The 25557-nt window shown below is 45.6% G+C and overlaps 1 protein-coding gene across 1 annotated transcript in view; it reads left to right on the top strand.

The window, feature by feature from the left end:
- The window catches only part of CHAT (choline O-acetyltransferase), a 692169-nt gene that overhangs the window by 174334 nt on the left and 492278 nt on the right, over window positions 1-25557 (top strand). The gene's annotated exons all lie outside the window — the stretch shown is intronic.

Below are 25557 nucleotides of genomic sequence, written 5' to 3'. Positions count from 1 at the left end.
TGCAATCAGCACTGTGAAAAATGTATTCGCCAGATCAATTTCCTGCATACCAGGTTTCTTCGAACTTTCGCACATTTTCAATCAAACTAACTGCATCTGGGACTGCGGGACTAACACAGGAGTGTACTTATTCAACTCGCAGTAATCCACAGTCGTCCTATAGCTTGCGTCCGGCTTCTTAACAGGCCAGACCGGATTGTTCCAAGCCATGGTCACATGTTGAAGCAGACCTGCTTCAACATATTCTTTAATGATGTCTCAAATCTCCTTCTGCGCCCCTGGAATACGATATTGTTTTACAGATACCTGCTTCATGGCTAAGGGAACCTGTACGGGGGGCATTTTCAATTGTCCTACAAGGACGGGAGTACACGTCAAGGCACTCACCCCAAATTGCTAGGTTTTACCTTCCGACCCTAGTGTCAACCCTTCCAGAATATCAAAGTCAATAATGTATTCTGGTATGGGAACAATCAACAATTGGTATTTGTTCCTTTTAGATTACCAATGTTCATGTCAACTCTGGTTTGGACTGCTGGGGTCTCTTTACCTCCCAATACAGTAATGGTGAAATGCTTGCCATTATCACGCCTTGAAACACTTGTATATAGGCGTGTTATAAATGCCATATCATATCATAAACCTTGAAGGATTCCCGTGAATCAATGAGGCCTCCGCCCCGGTATCAATTAGGCGTGAACCTCTTGCGTATTTCCTGATTGCCAGAATAACCTTACATTCACATGAGGCCGTCTGTCTAAATTAGGTCGGGCAGCTGCTATCGAAGTTTGACCACAATCCTATTCATATTTTGAATGCGCGTATTTGGAGTATGTCTCCAACATTGCGCTCACAACTATCACTGCGCCCCTCTATTTCTCTTTCTCTTTCTCATGGTCTTTCTTCTGCCTTATCCCATTCCCCTAGGTCGGCCAACTGCCTGATAGCATCAACCACCTCATGCGTTATTTTACCAATCGTCCCCACCAACAGGGTCATGATGAAAATTTTGTATGCCAGAGGAGCAGTTTGAATAATCGTATTTCGGGCTGAGACCGATAATTCAACTACCCCCAAATGTCGGGAGTCTCAATATGGATGGCTTCCTTCATGGCATGCTCCTGAAGCTTCTGAATTGCCTCTCTCAATGTATACCATTTCTTCTCCTCACTAGGCCAATTCAATGTAATGGGATACTTGTGATTACACCCTTGTGCAGCTAACTGTAATAGCGACACCATCATGAGGTGGTCCGGCATGCAACACCTCCTGAATATGAGTTTCCTGTGACAATGGCAGAAACATTGCGGCGTCTGTCGCATCCACAAGAAGACCTGCCGCACCTCCATCAAATAATCAGACCATCCATGTCAACAGAAACTCATCGGCCCTTTGTTTTAATCGGTCCATGATCTACCCAACCTCCTGCTGAGAGTAATCCACTAATGTTGTCAAATCCAAGAACCCACTTGCCGGATTATTCGGATTTGGCCCAGCTCACCTATGCATGACTGGGTTAATTGTCACTTCTTTCCGACCAGGCTCTAGTTTGGATGGCACTTCCATTTCCGACCCACTTTCTGAACTAGTACTGTCGAATATGTCTCAATCCCATTAATTGGGGTCCCATTCAACCCCTGCAGAGGCAATCACTGTTGCTACATTTCGGGTATTCACCTTCCCCCTTCACTTTTGATATTTGTTTCGGGCGACCCTCACAGCAGCTCGTTCGGCCACTGCTTGATATTTATCCGCCTTGTTGTGATACAATTTCATTTGAAGCTGCTGCATTAATGCAATCTGTTTCTCAGCAGCCAGCTCCTTTTCCAATTTGAAGACACTCGCTTTCAACTCTACTTTCTGTTGATGCACCCTTCTGAATGTATGCAACACAATCCACCCTCATCTACCTAAATCAGAACATTTCTTTCCCTTTTCCACGGGTACCTGTTGCAGGCAGCCTGCCACTTCCGCCGGACTTGCCTCTCCTATACCCATATCCCAGGTCTCACTCAAACCCGCACCACACGCCCAAGTTTGTGCCAATTTATCATGTGGACTCTTTGTCCACCCTGGGATCGTCACCTCACCTTGGCATCAATAGCAGCACAAAGACCCTGCTCACAGCGCCAAAATGGTTTGCTTTTCTGTCACGTGTAATGGACTCAGAACCACTCACCTTATTACACTAACCAAAAGTTCTTGGACTCAGGAAGGCAATCACACACACTTAGACCAATAGTTAGAATATAATCGGCTCTTTAATGGCCCTTTATTCATATAAGATATATACATACAAACAACTTTGAAAATGAAGAGATCTGGTTATACATAGACATATACATAAGTAAAGATAGACAAGTTACATCACCATTAGAGCAGTTGAAGGAGAAAAAGTAATCTCGGCCACTACAACACTACTCAGTCCAAAGGCAGCTGGGCAGAGAGATCACACATGCTTACGGGGTCTGGAGCGGAGCATCCTCCCTCTCAGCGAGACTTCATCACACAGGGTTCCAAATCTGTCTACTACCTGAATACCTGTTCTCTTATGGGGTGCAAATGCCGGCACACCAAGTTGCCAACCATCCCCGGCCGAAGGACAGAAATCAAGCATGGGGAGCACATAGCAGAAACATCCAGTTAATAGTGAAAAAAAACAGTTTGTCTCCTGCACGCTCGTTCCCAGCACCCCTTATCACTGCACCTGCACAACTCTGACTCCCTTCTAGGCGCGTCCTTGCTTGAACAATAGGCCATCTATCCTCCATAATGAGCTCCTCTGCTTCCAAAAACACATATCACAGCCATGGCAGAGCTCATGGCTGCTAACTGAGCTCATAGAAATGTAGACTTCCATTGCGGTTTTGGAAGTGAATGTCCAAAATGGCTGCACACCAGCGCCATGTTTTTTAGCTCATTTTTGCACATGCATTACAGGGGGTTTGGAAAGAAATAGACTGACACAAAGGCAGTTTTGACAGGAAGGCAACAGAAACTCCAATTGTGTCTGATCAGAAAGGGTGTGTTGATACACATTGAGTAAAGAGGTAAGTTGACAGTTCCACAGAGACTCATCAATAGATTACATACTGAGGACGTTCAATTGAGACATGCACTGGCATTGTGACAAGGGGCGTAAGCATTTAGTGAAGTCAAATTAAGGGTTGGGTGATCTGATTTACTGCTACGACGGCACTTGAACTTAGGGTGATGGATCAACGAATAAGAATAGCACAAGATAGTGATTTCCGACCCATGAATTTTGCATGTGTAAATTTGAGAAAACCAAAGCTAAGATGCATTGGAAAAAGAATTCAGAATGATCGATATATGTTCAAAAATACATGCCCAATCCATTGGGCCCATAACATTCCTGATAGAACTTCCCCTTTAATAGCATGTATAGCCCTTTGTTAAAAAGTAACATATCCTGCATCAGTTTAAAGGTTAGACACCAGTAGTAAACACTATGGTAAATATGGAGTCATTGTGGAATTCCAATTCCAATGATACATGATGGAACTGGGTAGTCATCAACATACCAGGGTGAGAGGGTAGCGCTTGTTCAAAGTCACCTGAAAAGGAGCAAAGACTGATTAGCATATTAACTAAACGATTAAAGATGTATCTAAGCATATCAGCTAGCATTTTGATGGGACCTTTGTTTTTTTAAAGAGTTCTGCAGTGTGGTGGAGCAAATAATGGGTTCGGTCAGTTCTCTAGTTCTGATAGGCGCACATTGATCTTACCTCTGTTAGTAGAGTGGTTACAATAATGCTCAAAGTGATAAAAAAAATCATCTGCTCTGAAGGAAAAAAGGGGCAAAATCATTCTATCCAAGATATGGCTGGATGCAATTCAAGAATTCATCCTCTGCTGCAATTGGGTATCCACTCTTATGGGGAATTCCTGGGTCATTTAATGGTGCCATGTCCACAGGGTTCTGTATTGTCTTCGGAATGCTCAACTGTTCAAATAGATCTCTTACTCTGGAGTAGAAACCCGCAACAACCCTGGATAAAACATCCACATATGGGAGTCACATGTTTTCCTAGGATTGGCAGACTATCTCGTGATGCAGTCCTTCTGCTGTGCTCATCTGCAAAAGGACATGCAGAGTGCTCCTATGTCCTAATCTTCACAGTACTGTATTTCATCGCTCTCCCTCCACCGAGACCTTGCTACGTGTACCCCTAATGCACAATTAATGTATATTTGGCCACATATTTCCCCGATGCCATGTCCTTCTAGAATGTACTCCTGTCTAGCTCTCCCTGTTAGTGGGCCCTTCAAACCCTGTTTGTTTGATACAAAGTAAATATACACAAAGATGTGCTACGAATGTGTGGGAGGTTTCCATTTTGACAATACTTGACTTGTCATTTGCTTTATTCGACAAAAACGTATTTCGGCAATTGCACACTTAAATATTAGCATTACAAAAACAATAAAATCACAATGCATAAATTCCATATCTGAGCAGGGCTGATGCAAATTTGCATATAAAATCCCCAACATTGCGTTATAAAAGTTGTCAGCAGATAACTTTCTTATGAAGAATCTGTATCAGATAAGCATGTCTAGTACATTTCTAACAGTCATGTTCAAAGCAAACGTTTTGTCAAGAATCTCCTTTTAAGTCATGCTCTATAGATGTACATGCTTACCCTTAACATACCTATATCTTCGTAAGTGGATTTTGTAAGGAACGCATGGTGGCAACAGTAAAGACAGACACAAGTGATCACAGTTCAAGGGTGTTTATTAAACTGTATAATGGGTGGGAAAAACACCTAATCTAACCCTAAATCTAAGATGGGAGCAAGCTACGACCATCAAATAATAATAAGGCAGTCCAAGTGGCTTCTTGTCAAACAAAAAGGGCTTATACTAAACAACCTATTGCCAATCCTTACAACTAAGTTACGAAATAGTGTGGGTTAATGTTCTCAAGAAAAGAAAGAAGTGTTCACCAAATGATAAGTCAGGATGGTATGGCTGGTTCTCCCTTCCCCACATTTTTAGCATGGGACAACGCAGGACCTTTGAGCATAGCACATTCCTGGGCCTCACCAGCACAAGGTAACAGTTCCTTTAGACGATGCCAGAAACTTCCAGCCAGTTTATCTGTAGACCAAGTTCTTTTGCAACTCCTGTGGAAGAGAGTTACTTGTTATTTTAGCCCCATGGTGGACAGGGAAATAAGTATTGCAGCATCTGCGTATAAGAGAATGGGTATTTTATCAGGTCCTAGACCTTGGCACGTCAGTAGCAATTATCGGCACCTTGGAGACTATTTTATTAATTAGGATAGAGAAGAGTGTTGCAGCCAAGACACACACCTGTGTGACCGCACCCTGTTGATGTCTATAGGTTCAGCAATGTCACCCTCTAGATTCCACCTGACAACTGGCTTATTCTCCATGCATAGGCATAAGATAGCATTTAAAATTGCAGGCAGAATCTTTGCCTCAACTAAGCTTTCCCAGAGTCTGGGCCTAGAGACCCCATCAAAAGCTGCCTTTAGATCTATGAATGTAACATAAATAGTTATTTTCCTAAGAATTACGCATTTCTGTAAAAGAATGAAAAGGCAAAAGCTCTGGGCCACCGTTCCAAATCCCTGTTGGAATCCAGCATGATGGCAACTGATGATATTCTCCTCCATCACCCGTAGCAATAGATGTTTCAGTACAACCCTTGCGTACAGTTTCCCTGCTGGATCGACTGTCCGGTAGCTAGCAGGAGTCTCCTTGCAGTCTTTTTTTAATATTGGCACAATTTCCACCATGATCCAAAAATTGGGGGACTCTGCCATATTGGTGGCAGCGTTAAATAGGCGACACAATATAGAAGTCTGTATATCAATTTCGGTTCTATATACATCAATCAGTATTGTACCTGTCTCCGAGGCAATACTTGAGTTACGTAACACCAGCATGTGTTTATTTACATTATCTTTATTTTATTTTCCAAATGGGTAACAATGCAGGACAATTAACCGTTTCAGGAATTAACATGGGCTGGAGGACAGGTACGTTTGGGAGGCAGAGGGGTAGGAAGATGTGGAGGGCACCAATATAGTAAATCAATCGTGTAAGTTTTTAATGCTATATCAGCCTTGTCACGCCTGAAAAGGTATTAGCAGATTTAGGATAATTATTGAAGTGCCAGCTTTTAGAAGGGATATGTTTAAACAACAGTGCATCCTTTATCATCACGTTGACCAGAGCTCGCTTCTCTTAAATGCACTGTAGAGTGCTGCTCAACTGGTGTGTCCTTTATCGCTCATGTACATATATGATGCCACTGTTTACTAGCTTCAATATCTGCAGCCTTCCTCCATACAGAAGCAACTCATCCCTGTGGTAGTCCAATAACAATATGTTTCCTCCCCTTTATCATCCTACAGCCAGTGGTCACCATTTTATTTCTGAATCCTTTCTTTCTATTGGTCATGCATCTCCTTGGCAATACCCTTTCAACTTTTGGAATCATCTATGTGGCCCTGGACCCTTCCATTCCTTGCTATTCCCATTCTTAGATTAAATCAGACACCTTCCCGTGAATCCTTTGGTGGTGTCTTTGAACCCTGAAGTCTTTGCCCTTGCAGGGGGCCCGTTTACTGAAGCCCGTGGGTTTTTTTTTTCTTTTTTTTTAATTGCATTTGTTAATACGCCCAAACCCAGAGGTATCACAGCGTAGGTTACAGGTTGCTTGCTGGTTACATAGAGGTAAGCATATGTGTCACAGTAGAAAAAGACATTAAACAGGAAGCAAAACATTGCAAGTCAGCGGAAACAGTTGACGAGGTGGAAGTATATACAGCAGAGAATACAGCAGTCCGGACATTGTGTAGTAGCCCCAGTATTAGAATTAGAATGTATTGAATAACCAGGTTTTTAGCAGTTTCTTAAATTGGGTATGGGAGGTTTCATTACTGATGTTTGTTAGGAGAGAGTTCCATAGTCTGGGGGCAGCGACCGTGAAGTTGGATTCACCAGATCTCTTATTCTTGAAGCGGGGGATAATTAAATGACCACTTGTGTTGGATCTGAGGAGTCTGGTGGGGGTTTTACGTGTGAGGCATTTGTTGAGGTAGGTGGGGGCATTATGGGTAATGAATTTGTGAGTGGTACTGTGAGTTTTGTGCAGGATTCTGGCTTGGCCGAGGAGCCAGTGGACTTCTTTTCTAATTTGTGAGTTATGGTTATGGTTATACTTAGGGCTGCTCTCAGTGCTTTGTTTTGAAGTAACTGTAGTTTGGTTAGGTTTTTCTTTGTAATACCTAGCAAGAGTATATTACAATAGTCCAACTTGAATAAAATGACTGCTCTGGCGAGTGTGATACAGTTCTGTGTAGAGAGGAATTACCGACTGAGGCAGATGAGTTTGGCTGTGTAGGCTGTGGAGGAAGCAAGGGAATTGATGGGTTTGCTCATGGTGAGGCCAGAGTCTAGATATACTCATAAGGTATTTACTTGGTTGGAGAGAAGTACCATCTATGTCAATAGAAGTGTAATCCTGGGGCAATTTTTTTAGTTTTAGTTGAGCTGGTGATCCGACAATGAGGATCAACGTCTTTTCGCCATTCAGGCAAAGGCTATTAATTGCCATCCAGTTCTGGATGAGGGTGTAGATTTTGTTCATGATAATGGTATCAAGATCATTATTTCCTGTGATTGGGATAAGTATCTGCGTATCATCTGCAAAGTTGGTATATATTACTCACATGGCGTCCAATGCTGAAAAGAGAAGCTTAGTATAAGCATTGTATAATGTGGGAGAAAGGCAGGATCCTTGTGGTACGCCTAGAGCGACATGTATCGGTTCAGCTGCCTAATCGCCTATAGCTACTCTGGAGGTTCGTCCTGATAAGAACGACTTGATCCAGGTGGTTGCATTTTGTGAAAAATGAAAGTTTTTGGAGAGGGCTAGGCATAGTTTATCGTGGACCACTAAATCAAATGCAGCTGACAAGTCGAGCAATAGCAGGATGCAGAGTTTACCTGTCTCTGAGAGCATCCATCTGATTTTTTAGATCAAGAAGAGCTGTCTTAGTGTTATGATTAGCCTGGTATCCTGATTGTCTATCACCTAGTAAATGGTTATTTTCAAGGTGGGATTGGACTTGGGTGTAAGCTATTTTGTCAATTATTTTAAGGTTAAAAGGGACTGTTGTGATGGGTCTGTAGTTAGTGGGGATGGTGGGGTCTAGGGATTTTATTTTTAGTAGTGGCGTTACCCAGGATTCTTTAATGTCTGGTGGGCCCGCATTGGAGCTAAAGGAAGCATTAATGAATCTGGTGATAATGGGAACTAACGTCGGGGAGCACAATTGAACTAGTTTGGCAGGAAAGCTGTCACCTTTGCAGAATGAAGGTTTAAGAAAAGCGATCGTATTGGAGACTCGGTCCTGGGTGACTATGGAGAAATCGAATTGGGATAATAAAGCTGAGGATACAGATGGAGCAGAGGGGTTGATGTTGACACTTTTGTCCAGGAGGTTTTTTTTTAGTTACATTTTATCTTGGAGAGAGTTGATTTTAGTGGCTAGGGCGTTCTGAATGGTGGCGCACCAGTCTTTACTAGCGATGATTGGACTAGTGGGTGGGGCGCGGGGGGCGTTTTGAGTTCTCTGAGTATTGCAAATAGCTCTTTACTGTTAGATGCAGTATTAGGGATTTGTAAATTGAGAAAGCTAGATTTGTTTGTTTGTTTGTTTGTTTGTTTTATTCATTTATAATGCGCACCAGACCCGAGGGTAATAGGGCGCAGCAGTACAGGATATGTGAGGCATAAGTTACATAGTTACGTAGTTACACATATAATTAGTTAACAATATATACAATTTGTATCGCTAGTACAGTGAATTATATACAAGATAATAAACAGTTTGCAGGAAGTATATCATCAGGATAGTGGGGGTAAGTATTGCTAGCTAGCAGACCAGTTGTTTTAGATGGTTAATGTAATTGGATCTGAATTTCGAGTATGATTTCTCCTCGCCTATAGTATGGGGTAGTGAGTTCCATACCTGGACTGCCCGGATGGGGAATCTGGCACCTACAGCCTTGGTGAGTTTAAATCTACGAATGATAAGTGTGTTGGCATTGGAGATTCTTGCGGGTCTGGAGGATCTTCTTTCCACAAATTTGTCAGAGAGGTAGGGAGGAGCCATGTTGCTGAGGGCTTTGTGAGTAAGGGAAGCTACTTTTAGGAGTATTTTATCTTGGGTAGACAACCAGTTGTTATTACGCCTTATCTTAGAAATGTGTGCTCGTCTAGGGATATTTTGTAGAATTTGAATTCTGTGTATGATATGTTTGTTGGCCCCGATATATAGTGAGTGATGAGGGCAAATTTATATTTCTGTGAGAGGAGTTGGAGTTCTTTTTTGCCTTCCTTACTAGGGTTTTTTCTAGTAAGGTGCTCTAATGCACTTTTGTTTCTTCTGAGCTCTATGAGTTGATCATTGAACCAGGAGTTGCTACGTTTAGGTTTGGGTAGTTTGTTTTTAAGTGGGGCTACTTCGTCTATGGCTGTTTTAAGACATGAGTGGTAAAAATGGGATAAACTACCTGGGTTAAGGGTAGTAATGGGTTGATCCTTTGGCAAATTGTTGAGAATGGGGGTTAATTTGTCTTGAGTGAGTTTGCGTGAGTTTCTCACTAAAACTGGAGAGGGTGGTATTGAGGGTACTTCTTGGTATTTACTACATGAGATGTTAAAACAAATGAGAAAATGGTCTGACCAAAAGACATTACTGATGTCTATAAGGGATACTTTAGTGTTCAGGGTTCGTATCCAATCAAGGATTCTACCTTTAGAGTGGGTAGGTGCATTCCCGATTTGAGAAAATTGCATATCTTGTAATGCCATGTGGAATGCAGTGGCTTTATCGTCAAGGGGGTCATTGAATCCAAGGTTTATGTCGCCTAATAGAATGAATTTAGTGTTGTGTTTGAGTAGAGGGGTCATGTGGAGTGGAATATTGTTCTATGGATGACTGGTGGAACTAGGTGATCAGTAAAACAATAGGAGGATAATGGTAGTATTAGGGTCAGTGGTTATTTTGAGGGTGAGAAGCTTGAAATCTTCTATAGTGTCAGTGCTACAAACTCTGAACTGTAAAGAGGATTTGGCGATAATGGCTACTCCTCCTCCCACACTATGTTGGCAGTCAGTTCTGAGTATGGTGTAGTGAGGCGGGATAGCTAATGTCAATAATGGACCTGATGCTGGGTGTAGCCATGTTTCAGTCAGTGCTATAAAAACTAGTTGGTGTTCCAAAATGAGGTCATGTACTTTGGAGGCATTCAGAGGCTGCAGTCCATGACAAGCAAAGGCTCATATCTCACACTCATTCATGATTTTGCACTAGCTCTGTGTTCTACTGGTAGCACTTTGGAAGCCTGAGGGCATGTCTGCAGCTACTGTCCTCTCTGTTCTCATATTCCACGTATCCCTCTCCACTGTGTGACTGGCCCACTGGGCAATAGGGAAATGCCTACATTGTTCTCTGGATTAGCAGGCCACTGTAGGCTTGTTTACTAGGCCAATATAGGCCACTTCCATAAACGTAGTGCGTAGTGCAGCTGGTAATTATAACACTTTTAATATCCTAATCTGTTTTAAAATGCACAATTTCCTATAATATCGCTCCAAACGATTCACTCCCAACTACTACTCTAACAATTTGTTATAAAAAGTCATGCATCATGAATGTGGGCCATTTTCATTTGGTGACTCTGCACTATTTGTTTCCTGTTCCTCCACCTTTCACTATCACTTTCTCATTTGTTTCCCACTCCACCTATTCTTCAGCCCTCGTTTAACTTCTCCTACTACCTCTTCCATTCCTCTAACTTCACCCTCTTCAGTGCTTTGAAGGTGCCTTCTGTATCCGTAGCCTCCTCCCTTCTCCTCCGCTGACTCGTAATCTTCTTTTGAACTGTACATTATCCTCTGGCTATTTCTCCTAATACTGGCTTCTTTGATTACTTATTTTGCCCAGGTATCCTCCTTCTACCTTCTCTGCTGGACACAGAGGCACCACCCACACCCACTGCTTGACCACTGCTTGGGATAGCCCGTGGCTACTTGTACGCGCTCCCCATCCTTGAGACATGTACACATCCTTGGAACTCATTTCCAATAATCAGAGGACATAATCAAGTTCCAAATAGCTAGAAACGCCTCTTCCCAAAGTACCAAAGCCAGTGAAGCTTCACAATGCACTCAGGGATGTAATTTGGGGGTTGGCAGGGGTAGCAGATGCTGCCCCAGGCTCCAGCTCTGCTACCCCTAGACCGGTCCTTGTGACCCCTGGCCCAAGAAGCAGTGCCAAGAGCAGCTATCTGTGTTGCACCTGAAAGAGGTGGTTGTAAATGCAGCTAAATGTGCCACAGCTTTTTTCACTTGGAATCTAGCTCTCGTTAGCTGGAGAAATAACAGGGCTGCAGGAAAAACTATGAAGCCGCCATCACTAACAAGTTGGCAGTCCATTAGTGAAGAATGCCTGAATGGTGGGTTCAGAGGAGGGGCTGTCTGTGAATTTCATACCCAGTACTGTATCAACAGGAAGAGTATGGGGCCTAGGACTAGTTAACTGGGAATGGGTAAGAGCAGCCTGCAGCACTCAGTGTAAGCACCACAAAAATGCAAATCTCATAAGTGTTTCTCGTTGTCTGCATTGCAAATCCAGTGAGGCCTGTGATGAGAGGGGTGTGCCCCAGTGGCTTCTGCCACCAATCCTGCCTCGGCACTGTGTGACCTGACCCAGATCTGCCATTTCAGGCACACTGTAGATAGACGCAAGGTGAGATAATTTATGTACATTAAGTTTCGCTCCACCCTTGAAGTAAACTATCTGTTGTTTCCTGAAGCAAAACAAGTATATATTTGGAAAGATAGCTCAGGGGCAATGCACTTGCTACGAGAACAAGAGGATGCAGTACAACATGGGTTCAGTTCCTGTTCTGGTGCTTAGAAGCTGGAGGAGGCTGGCATTAAGCAACTTATAAAGAACCAAAGAAAATAATTAAATTGGCCTTTTCTAGGGGTGATGTCATGGAGCTGCTGCTGCTGTTCACATTTTAAAATAAAAAAATCTTGCAATTACTATGACCTGTAACACATCATTCCCCTCTACCTCCCGTCTAACAAAAAAAAACGGTGGGTTATTGACCAAATATGCAAAACAGAAAGGTGATGGCTGGAAGGTTTCAAATCATTCATAACCACTGGCACAACTCTGGGTTTGAGGTGTGTGCTTGAGGCTCAATGTTATGGAGGCTGTTAGTGGAGACTTAAGATGTTGTACTGGTGACTTACAGATGTCGGGAGCGAGGGTTTGAGATGTATTGGCCCTCATTACGATACTGGCGCTAAACCATGGCGCTATTAGCACCAGGGTTGGTGCCGGTATCGTAACGAGTCCGCCAACGTTCAATGGGGAATTACCACCCCATTCCAAGGTTGGCGGGGCGGTAATTCCCCATTGAACATTGGCCCTTCCCCATTCCCATTTTTGCCCCATAGGGCTCAATGGGACTGGGGAAGGCGGTAAGTACTGTACCGCAAATTGCGGTACCGTACTTACCTCGAGAGTCCCTTTGCGGGTCCCTACTTTAACAGCTGGTCTAGACCAGCCGTTCAGGTCGGGTCCCGCAAAGGGACCTCGTAGTAAGGCGCTAAGTGTTTAACGGCACCACAGGCTTCGTTAAACACTTAGCGCCAGGGTCCTAATGAAGGCCATTGTGTTGTAAGAGAGTTAAAATGCATTCAATACATTTAAAATATGTTTTAGGAGGGTAAATGAGACACACTATTGGGTTGTTTTACGGAGGGTAGTGGAGACTTAAGTTACAAGTTTGCTTGAGGTTGATGGTGCTGAAGAATGCTGCTGGAGGGTGGTACTGTGTAAACATGAAGGTGTTGGAGAAAGGCAGTGGAGGTGTAAGGTGTTCAAGGGCCCGGGTGGGTATCAGACATTTAAAGCTGTTAATGGAGGGCCAGTGGTGAAACTGGTTGGGGGATATTCAGGCTCTGGGTGACTGGCGGGAGTGGGTTGCTGTGCAATGGTTCAAAGTGCACTATTGATAAGAAAATCCCTGTGTGTGTTGTCCAAGTGTAAAAGCATGAAGTGGTACAGCCTCTGATTGTCTTCTGGTTGGACTTGTGTTGGTCAGTTGCTGTTTCCAGTCTGTGGCCAGACACTTGGCAGGCCCTGGATGTCTGCACTTTGGGGTTTAGGCCTCTTCGAGATGCTCTGCCTGTTTACAGTTTAGCCCGAGTGATGTACAATAGTCCAGGTTGTTGTGTTGCACGTCTGCTTACACTCACAGTAATTTGGTAAAATTGACCTATAGACACTGATATTAATGCTACATATGGTGATTCATTCTTGCATGAAATGTATGTCATATGGTAATGCCCAAACATTTCGAATACCAATATAACGAGGATGAAATTGCAGTTTTTTTAGTCAAATGTTGTGACCTTTTTGCACCTTTTTTGCAAATAAATAGATAGGGAGGTTAAGGGAATAGATTAGGATAGGGGGAATGTTGGAGGAGCTTCGGGGGTCTCCCCCCACATTTCTTTAAAAAAGAAAGTGCGCAAATAAGTTAAAAGATTCAAATTAAAAAAACTCTGCCTTTTCAGCCTCAGTATTTTTTTATTCGAAACGTTCACGTAGATCCTATCATAGTACAGTGGTTTGCTAACCACCATTTTCTTAGTGTACTGGGGGACAATGCTATGTGATGCCACTTCCTGTTTTGTCAAGGAGTGTGCCATCACTTCCCATGATGTCACTTGGGGGTGGGGTCAAATGACATCAGCATCAGTTCATGTGATGTTATCAGAGGTAAAGGGTCAGGAGATGTCAGTTCCACTACCCCAGGCGTTTTGGTGAAATGACGTCCCTGAATGAACTTTCTGTACTTATTCTTCTCTTTTCTCTTTCTCTCTTACTCCTCCTAGTGCAAATTGAAGGTAGCACGAGCTGCAAGCAGCATTGTAAACAATCTGTAAAATAGGTGGACACAAAACTCCACGGGGTGATCTATTTCTCGTTTTTAATTGCAGTTTTTTATCACTCCTGCTTTATAGACACATCACTCCAATGTGTAGAAGGTCCATCTAAATGGTTGGTTACTAATGAATAACTGTGATTAGGCAGAATACAACCTCTGGCAACAAAAGCTAACAAGTCACAGGCCCTCATTACGACCCTGGCGGAAATCGAAAAACGATGGCGGAAATGCAATACCGCCATCGAATAGCGCTCGGTGCGATTATGCCCCGTCACCGTAAAGTACGATGCCATTAGCGACACCGTAGTGAACGCCAACGCTAACTGCACCAAGTACGCGCACGCGCGCCATGCAAAACTGTAATTACCACCATGGCGCAACGGTACGCAAATTCTGACCCTAGCGGACATTTACCTAACGCCATCAAGCATGGCGGAAAGTACCATTCCGCCATGGTGAGAAGTACGGCATCGCGAACCAACCGTAAATGGCCCTACTGAGTGCCTGTACACCACTCCCTGGCCACATTGCACAACTCCTCGTAGGTGCAATGAAGTCACACAATGCAACCAGTGAAATGTACAAGTCACCCATGCATGCCAACGAACAAATGAATGTAGGGGCTCCAAGTGCCTTGTGAGTGGCCATCCATATTTGCCATGTCACCATTGCCGTACTGATGCAGCACAGGCATGTGAAGGTTCAAGTACAGCAATATGAACTGAAATATGAGACAAAACAACAACAGGCCCCCATCGCTTGACACCAGTGCAAGGCAACATTCAAAGCAGTATCCTGAGGGAGACTGCACCAGCCCTGTACTCTTGCCAGTAAACAAACCAATCATCAGCATAAGAATGTACCACACAAGTTGGCAGAGTGACTGAGCAGCCAGGCTCATCTCAAGAGGGGCCAATGGGAGCTGCAGGGCACAGATGGCACGAATACAGAAGCTATTCCAATGGACATGACCTCAGTCTCCCTTCAAGAAACGCACGCAAACACAGGCACCTGTGACCAGCCATATTCTGATAATCACATCATTCCACCAATCCACCTGGCTGACCGGCATCTGTTACACAAAAGCTAATCCCCCGCCCCTGAGCATGACATCATTAAAACAGTCATAATGGCAGCCCCTATCCCTGACCTCACTGGGCTTCGTAGGCAAACGCGCCCAGTACAGTACCACGCAACTATACTCAGAAGCCGGAACCCAATGCAGATCTTCTCACAATACATCGCTCCACAAATAGGAATATGCTACATTACTTGCAAAGAATAACGCTACACGGTTAATATCATAATAGAAATTTAATGCACAACAAAATCACCAAGCCCATACAGCTATTAGGTCATGAACTCCAAAATATATTTCATTATTGTGGGCTGCATCCGCAATAAATGACCAGCTTCTTCTTGTGTGACGCCCTGTTCCTTCATGGTACACAGGGGCTACATTCACGTTCAAAAAGGCAACATGGAAGCGCCTAGAACCACAGGGCCGTCCCATTAGGTAGGCACTAGTCCAGCTGAAAGGTCGATATGCTGCTCCTAGCCACTAGTACTGCGTAAGGGCATGTGGCCCATTGGCGATCGTCCCATAAGATCGTAATGGTGCTCCACTGATTAACACGAAGCAGCAGGTGTCGGGAGTAAAAGCCATCTGCAGGAGTGGCATACAGATGGCAGCGGCAAAAGGGGAGGAGATACCTGTCACCCAAATGAAATGAAAAAGAATAGTATGGGCATCAGAACTTCATTTGAATTACTCACTTCAATGATCACACTAAATCTACAGCCATATGCATGCTAGCCCACTCAAAAGGATTATTCCCACCCAAAAATCACTTGCGAATCATAACTATATAAATCGAGGTGAAAACACTATTACAAACGAGTCTTTGTGTGCATGCGTCTGTTAAAACAGAATCCATTAGATGGGATTAGTAACGTGCATAGACACAAGTGTTTGAAGGCGCGTCGAGACAGGGAGGGTTCAACAAGGGCAGATAGACGATGGTCCCACTATGGCAGCTCTGCATCACATAGCGCAGGGGAAGTGGATAGATTCCAAAAAGCCATGTACATGGCAAACTCTCAATTAAATCATCTGTCCATGCATCCATACATCATTCCCTCATCCCGGTATGAAAACGCATGATTATTTACTCACATAACATGTGAAATTTCCATTGAGTCTGTGCGTAATGCAATCTGCAAAATCCACTGTGCTCCAGCCCGGAATTCCAGTGTTGTGAAGTAACATGTATTTTTCCGGCATTATCGTCCACTACGCTATTGCGCATCCCATACTATTCATATCAATCATTGCATTCTCGCCATGGCCCCTGTCCGAAGGACATTAAACAATAGAACTTTATATCTGCAGTCAGACCTGTGGGCGTCTCCTCGCCGCTAGCTGAAAACCGAAAGCGCTGTCCTTCGAATTCCTCATTTGCAACATCACGTCGAAAAGGCATCTGTGACCGCTTGAAATCACAAATTCATCCATGTAGTGCGGCAGTGTGTGAAAATGGCAACTGGCTTCACTCACAAATGGGACGCCCCGCCCGTCGGTGAACCTCGGTACAGTGCTGCATGAGGGTCCACCGTTAATTGAGTACTACATTCCACTGACCCTTCACAAGTTTGTTCGCGACTGTAAAGATAGTATGTGAAACAATGGGACCATAGCAGAATGAACATATGAACCAATATTTCACTGCCATCGGGATTAAATACATGATTGTAATAGCAAGATGCCATGCGTCAAATTGCAGCATTGTGTGCGGGACGTGCTCGCCCAAAGGGGATTGCAGCTTGCACAGGTGGAATGAATCACCACAGGTGGAGGCTATACTGCCTGAAAACACATAAATTACACACCCAACCCCCTCCCACAACCACACCCACTCCAAAATGCTACCGGCAGGACTAGCGATGTTGGCCCTGGGGGACCTGATAGCACTGCAAGTACTCCAACTTCAAGAAGAAGACGAACACCTACTACTACAACAACCGGCCGCACAGAGGAGATGCAGGAGGAGGAGGAGGGCAAGGCAGGGCCAGCAAGGCCCACCAGCACAGCCACTACCACCACGCAGGCAGCCCGCAATCCCACGCCTCCGAGCTCATCTGTTCAACCTCACTGATGAGCAGATCCACACCCTCTACCGTTTGGACCGGGACACCATAACCGCCATTGTGGACATGACACACGCTGACCTTGTCAGCATGATAGATAGCCCAACCGCCATCCCACCCCTACTGAAGGTGGTGTCTGTACTACACTTCCTGGCCACAGGCACCTACCAGCACACAGTCGGACAGTTGCATGGCATTTCACAGCCACTGTTGTCACGGACACTATTGCAAGTGCTCGATGCCCTCCTGAAGCACGCAGACGACTACATCTCTCTACCACGCTCGGAGCAGGAAATTACAAACACAAAAGTGGGATTCCATGCACTTGCCGGCATACCGGGTTGCATTGGTGCCATCGACTGCACCCATGTGGAATTGGTTGTCCCACATGCCATGGAGGTCCAGTACCGCAACCGAAAACAATATCATTCTCTTAATGTACAAATGATGTGTGACTCCAACAGGATCATTACACATTGTTGTGCCCGATTTCCTGGATCAACCCATGATTCTATGGTCTTGAGGAACTCTACAATACCCAGTGCCTTAAGTGGCACTACAAATCGAGCCGGGGCTCATCGAGGGGGCGTGGCCTAACAGCAGGGGCCTTGATGACCCGTTAGGCCACGCCCCCTTGACGAGCCCCGGCTCAATGGGCTACTGGCACCCCTGCCAGGCAGCCTGTTGTAGAGATTAGCACCCTCTCCCCAATAGGGGAGAGGGTGATGATCTCTGCATTTATATTCTATAAGCTTGCCTGGCAGGGGACAGCGCCTCCCTATTCAGCCTTAATGGTGGTGCTGCTCCTCGCCAGCTGGGGAGGGGCAGCGTCACCATTAAGGCTGAAAGGGTGAGGCCACTGGAAGCAGAGGCCCTGTTCCTTAAGACTGAAACTCCCGCGAATCCGCGGGAGCTTCAGCATTTAGAAAGCAAGGCCTCTGCTTCCAGCGGCCTCACGTTTTCTCCATAATGGTGGCGCCGGCCCACGTGCATCACTTGATTAAAGGGATGCTTCGTAGGTGAGGCGCCACCATTATGGCTGAAAGGCATTTTTTTTCTGAAGCCTGAAGCTCTCGCACACGAGCGAGAGCTTCAGGCTGTAGAAAAAAATGCCTTTTCGTGGAGTGGCCGGGGCTGCCAGGGGAGATTAGTGGGCCCCGGCAGGGCCCCGCCTCAAAACGAAATTTCGGAGCCTGCCGGGGCCCAGCCCCGGCAGGCCCCGGCCCACTTAAAGCCCTGACAATACCACGCTACATGGAGCGACACGCAGGGAACAGATCCTGGCTACTCGGTGAGTTCATTTCATGCATGATAATGTGGGGTATGTGATGCGGCAATGACCTGGCAGGAAGGGGGGGGGATGCGTACGTAGCAATGTCATTCCACAAACATCCTTTATAGTCCACATACAGGTGATGCCGGGTATCCACTGAAGAGATGGCTCCTTACACCACTCCGGAACCCGCAGAACCAGCATGAGGAGGACTACAACCATGCCCACTCACGTACCCGTGTAGTCATAGAACAGGCATTCGGCCTACTGAAGGCTCGTTTCCGCTGCCTCAGCAGGTCTGGCGGGGCACTCCTGTACCGCCATGAGAAGGTTGCAAAGATGGTCATGGCATGTGTCATGCTACACAACATGTGCATACGTAGAAATGTGCCCATGCCCCCTGACGCAGAACTGCAAGCACCTGAAGATGGTCATGATGAGGGTGGGGATGTGACAGCACCTCAAGGAGTCCGCGAGGCACAGGAGGGCCGTGAAATTCGTCAGATTATCATAGATTCATGCTTCTAGCACTCACGCCTGGTGGCTGATACATGGACACGGGACTTGTGGCACTGTGTGTGTCTGGAACATGCACAATATGGACTGTACGCCTATAAAGGCCTCGTACACAAAGATCAATGTCCACACATCTCATTGGATGATTGTGAAATGTTTATAGCATATGTGAAATTATGTTACACACCCCATCGACCCGCCACCCAAGAAAGCCCAACACACCCCCTCCACCCTCCTACCTCCCCCCCGAACACCAGTGTCCAAAGATGCTCATTGTCAGTGGGCAGACGCTATTGCAAGCCCCCTCTCTGGGTATCAGGGGCACCCCTGCCTGTGGAGCGCAGGTTCCTCCCAGATCTACGTTGGGGACTGCCCTGGACGGAACTTGCAACGGATGATGTCTCTGCCTGCTCACGTCCATGCATGTCCCTAAGGGTTTGTGAGAGCTCAGTGAGCACACGGTGCACAGCGGCAAGTTCAGCACATACGTCTTTGGACGTCGCATGCAGTTCCCCCCTCAGGCTCTCGGTGCTTCTCTCCATTTGTACCCTCAGGCTCTCGGTGCTTCTCTCCATTTGTGCCCTTAGTGTCTCTGTACTTCTCTCCATTTCTGCCCTAAGTGTCTCAGTAGATGTTTCTATGGCTGCCTTAGTACCCCCACATTCATCAGCATGCTCCTTGAGGAGCGTGGCCAGTTGCTGCTGTTGCACGATCACCTGGTCGAGGGACTGTTGCCTCTGCTGGGCCATGCCCATTTGCGGTGGTGTCACAGAGGGGCTGATCACCTCATGTTGCCTTGCCACAGGGCTTGTGGGGGATGGCCAGTCGTCGTCTTGTGGGTGCCCCTGCGTGGTATCCTCATGGTGTACGGGATGAAACAAACAGGGGGATTGAGACAGGTCATGGATGGATCCTACATCGACAGCACCGTTTTCTGTGTCGGAGCATGCTGCCATTAATGCAGTGTCACCTATGGTGCTGCTGCCACCAGAAGCAGTGCCTTCTGTGGCATCCATTGGGGGGACCTGTGGTGCTGCTGTTGTGGGCATGCTGGCTGCTGGGGTGCCTGTTGAAGTCCCCTCCTGTGTGCTGCCACTTGATTTGTGCTGCTGCCGTGTCTTGATCCGTGCAGCTGAGGTGGAGGGTCTTTGGCCGTTGGTCTTGGCCCTCTTTGCAGGTGTGCTGGTAGGGGTGTCCTGAAGCTCGTCGTTTGAATCGGACCCTGTGTTGGAGTAAAGGAGGGCGAGCGTTATTTATGGGTCTGTGGAAATTGGAATGGCAATGTATCACATGCATTGGGGTGGTACCTGAGGGTGATTTGGGTCAGGGCCTTGGAGGTGGTTTCATTTTTGTGTGGATTGAGGATGCAGTTGTTTTGCAGCCTGCAGTTAGGGTGTGCATGCTGCACGTGTAGAGGGTGTTTTTAGGATTTTTAATTATTTATGTATTTAATGTGACTTTTAAAGTGCGCTATCAGGCCAATGTATGTGGACGTTCTCCTGGACATGTGTTTCTGTTGCACTATGTGGACACATGGTACTTCACATGATTGGACATTGTGGATTTAGCATTGTTTTATTTGGCCCACCTACCTGATTCTTCGGATGTCTGCACTCCTTTCTCCATCCCTCCGACTCCCTCTATACTCTCCATTCCAATGGTGGAGGCACAGATTTCTTCCCAGGGGGTCAACTTGATGGGTGATTCCGATCCTCCCCCGGTAGCTGTGGCAATGTTACGGTTGGCTGATAGTATGCTCCGTACGCGTATCCGCAAGTCGTCCCATCGCTTTCTGCGTTGCTGTGGGTTGCGGGGTGCGGTCCCCACCGCACTTACCCGCTGTGCCACCAGGGCCCATATGGCCTTCTTGTTCGCAAGTGCCGTCCTGTTCATTTGCGTCGAGAAGACGACGGCAGCATTCTCCTGGAGGGTCTCTGTGAGCACGGTGAGTTCCTCATGGGAGAAGTGGACCTGCCGCTTGCGGTCGCACGCTTTTTTCGCAACTTTTCCCATTTTTATTGTTTTCACTAGGGTGGCTAACGGGTTGGGATGTGTCTCAGGGTAGGATTTTTAATGGTTGTGTTGGGATTCTGATTTTATAGGTGTACGGCGTGCTGTTTCCCGTTCCGGGCCCATGTTTTTACTTCCGTTTCCGTATATTTACGGTCACCGTATTTTGCGATTACCGCTCATTACAGTGACCGCTATGATGGGTGGCGGAATTGCACCTAGGGCGCCGTACGACGGCGGTGAGGGGCGTTTTGGGGACATTTCCGCCATCGCGGACTTTGCACTTCCGCCATGGCGTAGTGCTCGTGCCCGATGGGTCAGAATTAGCCGCACTTTACTCCGTCGTGCAATGGCGGAAACGCTATTTACGCTATGGCGGTCAGGTCAGTTACTTTCCGCCAGGGTCGTAATGAGGGCCACAGACTTTGGCAAAAGGTGAGCACTGGTAAGGGGTGATCAGAACCAATCATAGCGTTTGTCCCTTGGGTTCAGTCGGACTGTCAATCATAATAAAAGAAATGGACAAAGTAGGTTTACAGAATGCATGGATTCTTCTGGAATTCAGTGTCTTTAGACAGCTCCTGTGATCCAATAGGAGAGTGGGATTAGCTCTTCAGCGATTTCATATCACCAGTTGAGATACCTGCTAATCTCAAGACTGCCCCAAGTAGTATAACAACGATAAAGTATGAATTATAAATGGGTGGAGTAAAACATGACTGGCAGGGGTGTTACCTTTCCCGCAAGGTAGAGGGCAGTACGCAGGGCTCAAGTCGAGGGTACACGCGGGTGGATGGAGTCAGTCCCCTCAGATAAAATGAGAAACATTGAAGGTCCTCTTTGAATTAAAGTCAACCACAGGATCAAACCGCAGACGTCAGGTTTGCAGGAATGACACTTCACCACTGTACTATATAACCTGATGAAAAATAACAAACAACTCAAGGTGAAATGTCCCATTTCGGTACTGCAAGTTCCAGGGAAAACATTTGAATTGGTTCTTGGAGTTTAAAACATGCACACCTTTTAACGTTTTCAAAAACACTATTAGAAGAAAATATCCTGTCTTGGTTTTGTGTGTGTGTTGATTTTATGAAAGCAAATGCCATTTGTCCTGTGCAATTTGGGTGGTTATGCAAAGCCAATTGAATGAAAAGTCCCCCGCTTTTATTTTTAGGACTTGACCCCTGGCAGTAATGTATAAAGCAGCTACATTTCAACTCAATATTGACAAGTGAGTTCCTTCATCAGTTCACATCACCATTCACAAGAGGTACTACTCATTAATAGGACTGATTGGTCAGTCCGCTCTAGAGATATCTCATTATGTGGGTGTCCTAGACTAGCACATTATCCTTTGAGCCCAACAACACATGCCAAGTGCAAAAATAACAAGTTGTCTCCGCTTTTCGTTTCAAACAATGTAGATACATGTTTGAAATTGTGTTTTCAGTTTCAGGGTGGTAGCAGAGAAGCAGCCCAAAAAGAGATGTAATGTGACATTTGTAGCACAATTGCTGGGATATATGTCCCCACAAGATGTCACGTTGACTCTGTAATCAGCATACCGCATTCTTTTCCGTAAGAGTAAAGGGGTCATGACTGATTCCAAAAGAGGTTACAATGAGTTCTGGGCCTGGTGTTTTAGTATATTTCTATCATTCATTTTTAAGCTTATGACCTGCTGTTTTTATTCATTTTTCCACAATCAATTTGATTTTCGTGTTCACTATCTACGACATTTTTGTGAAAATGTATTTGTCTGCTCGCATGTGTATGTATTTACATGATGCTCGTTTATGGTTTTATACCGAATAAAGAATGTTTTCATGTTGATATAGCATTTAAGTTTTCCCCATAAACTGAAAAATGCTGTCCGGTCATTTAGTCGACAGAAAATTGGTCGACAGACAAATGGTCGACGCAATTTGGTCGAAAGACAAATGGTCGAATTTTTTATTTTATTTTTATATATATTTTTCAGGTTTTCGTTTAGGAAAAAAAAGGGTTTTTAAGCAAAAAAAGGGGGCTGGGGGCCCCCCCCCCCCAAAAAAAAAAGTGAAAATACAAAAAAAAAAATTCGACCATTTGTCTTTCGACCAAATTGTGTCGACCATTTGTCCTGTCGACCTTTTTTTTTCGACCAAATGACCGGTAACCCTGAAAAATAGCCTGTGAGCAGTGCAAGCATCCCATGAGTTGTGAAAATGCCCCATGAGTTATCATGTTGTCCCACATGTTGTGAAATTGACCCTCGAGTTGTGGAACTGTAGAACAAGCTGCAAGTTGGTTCATAAACTGTTAAACTGAGAAATAAGCTGTAAAAGGGCCCATTTAGTTTTGAAAAACCCTCATGAACTTTGCAACTGTCCCACGAACTATGAAACTAACCCTGAATGGTGCTGTGTCCCTTGTAGGGCTTGTGTCGAGCTTGATTTGACTTGCAGTTTATACCATGGCAAAAGGAGGCAAATAGCGAGTGCGATCTGACTTCATTGAGAAAATATGTTCCAAGCCATCATTTGCATCCCAGACCAATCTCCTGCATAATACATCCATCTCTGCCATCTCTCCTCCTGCCTCAGACAAAGCTGCCATTCTGGTACAGATGAAGGCAGGGTTCAGTACAGTAGGCCTTAAGATCAACAATTTGAAATTCAAGGACAATATGCTACAGTTCAGAACTGACAAGGAGAGTGGCAGGATATCCAATTGGATCTCATGCATACTTGGTGCACAGCCAGGAACTGCGACCGCTGACAGCTTGATCTGCAGCGCTCATCCTTCCTTCAACCCTAGCCCCTCACGCTTGCGGTTGACTTTGCGTACTCATCACGCCAGCCTGTTCTATCCATAATTTGCGCGGCAACAGGCCCTCGAGGAACGGCCACCTCTAGGACCTCGAAAATCCTCCAGTGTACTCCTGACACTGCTACTCCCTGAGCCACTGCGCTCCCAAGTTCCGACCTCACAAGAAACTTCCCGCTTTGGAATATCTCATCCTGATGAAGGCCAGACCATCACAGCTCATCCAAGCTCACTTTCTGGCCGAAACACTGTTGTGTTGACTGTTATATTGTCTGCGTTGTCCTTGTTCAACCCCACATTGTTTTGATGTATATGTGCTGATTATTACATGCTATCACCTCACTAAATCCACTGGTCTCCTTCCCAAGGACCGCTCAGTGGATGTGTAAGCATTGAAAAGACGTTACAAATATTTGAAATTTGTCACTCACAAACTGGTTACTATACTTTCAAAATGTGTAAATACTGTTGTATCTTGTGTTACTCTCAATTAAGTGCATCTACAAACACGTAAACTGCAGTTTTATTAAAAATCTGACTGCAGTACTCGAAACTGTCCTGATACATTTTTGTCAGAAGTCATTCACATTAACGTGTACACACTTACCAAGGTGTAACCCCCATAGGTGTGTATTCACCCTTCGTTCATCAGCCAGGTATCTCATGACCTTGCTCATTTTTGCTCTTTAATACTTAGAGAGTACTTCATGATGAATAAAGTGACTTTTCTTATTACTCCTCTGTCCATGACATGCACACAAGTATGGATCTCCCTCTGGTTTCCTCCAGTATACTTTCGACAATACCTGAATGTGCAATCTTCCCCATCTCTAATCTCCCATCCTTTTTAGGGTCCTTCCATACCAAATGACTTTCAGCATACCCTCCCTGGCAATGCATACCCTTAGGTGTTAGTGCAACTGCCTTGCTGACTGAGCCTGAATCTCAAATTGAGCTTTACTTTGAACAAAGCCGGAGATCTGTTTGTCAGTGCTTTGGAAGGCCTTTAAGGGCGCTCTAAGCAGTGAATAAATCTGCACTGAAGGAAGGCTGCTTAAAAATCTTTGGTGCAAGATCACCAGATTTGAAACCTCTTCCACGAGGGCTCCTGCGATTCGACATTACATCAGGATAGGGCTGGAGGACTTTTGGGAAACAGCAGGCAGAACGATCAAGTACCTGTCTCAGCCTACGATGTCCCAGAGGTACGAGGGCAATTGACTAAGCAGTACCTTAGCTGGACTACTGTGTGGCAAAAGTGGCCTTTAGAAGATTGCTGCAGGGTATTGCATGTACGGACCCCACTGGAATTAATTAGGTTTTTACAAAAGATTATTCTTCTCTTTACGAGGTTGCTGACCGTGGGGGTCATTACAAGATGGGCGGTAGCCATGGTGCTATTAGCACCATGGCTGCCTCCCATACCGTGTCCGAGTCCGGTCTTGTTCAATGGGGACTTACCGGTGCATTCTGACCCTGGAGGGACCGGTAAGTCCCCATTGAACAAACCATTCCCCATTCCCATTGAGCCCCCATAGGGCTCAATAGGAATGGGGAGGGTGCTAATAACGGGCTCGCGACTAGCAAGCCTGTTATTAGCCCTCTGGTCCCTTAGCGGGACCCGTAAGGGACGTGTGGTCAGACCACACGTTCCTTATGGTTCCCGCTAAGGGACCTCGGAATTGGGCGGTAAGGGATTACCGGCACCGGTCTCCTTACCGGTGCCCGGTATCCCTTAACGCCCAACTTGGAATGAGG

Source organism: Ambystoma mexicanum, chromosome 8 (assembly GCF_040938575.1).
Source record: "Ambystoma mexicanum isolate Mex_15411 chromosome 8, UKY_AmexF1_1, whole genome shotgun sequence".
Taxonomy (NCBI): Eukaryota; Metazoa; Chordata; class Amphibia; order Caudata; family Ambystomatidae; genus Ambystoma; species Ambystoma mexicanum.
Note: the sequence above shows the minus strand (reverse complement) of the source record. Positions and strands in the feature narration are given on the sequence as shown.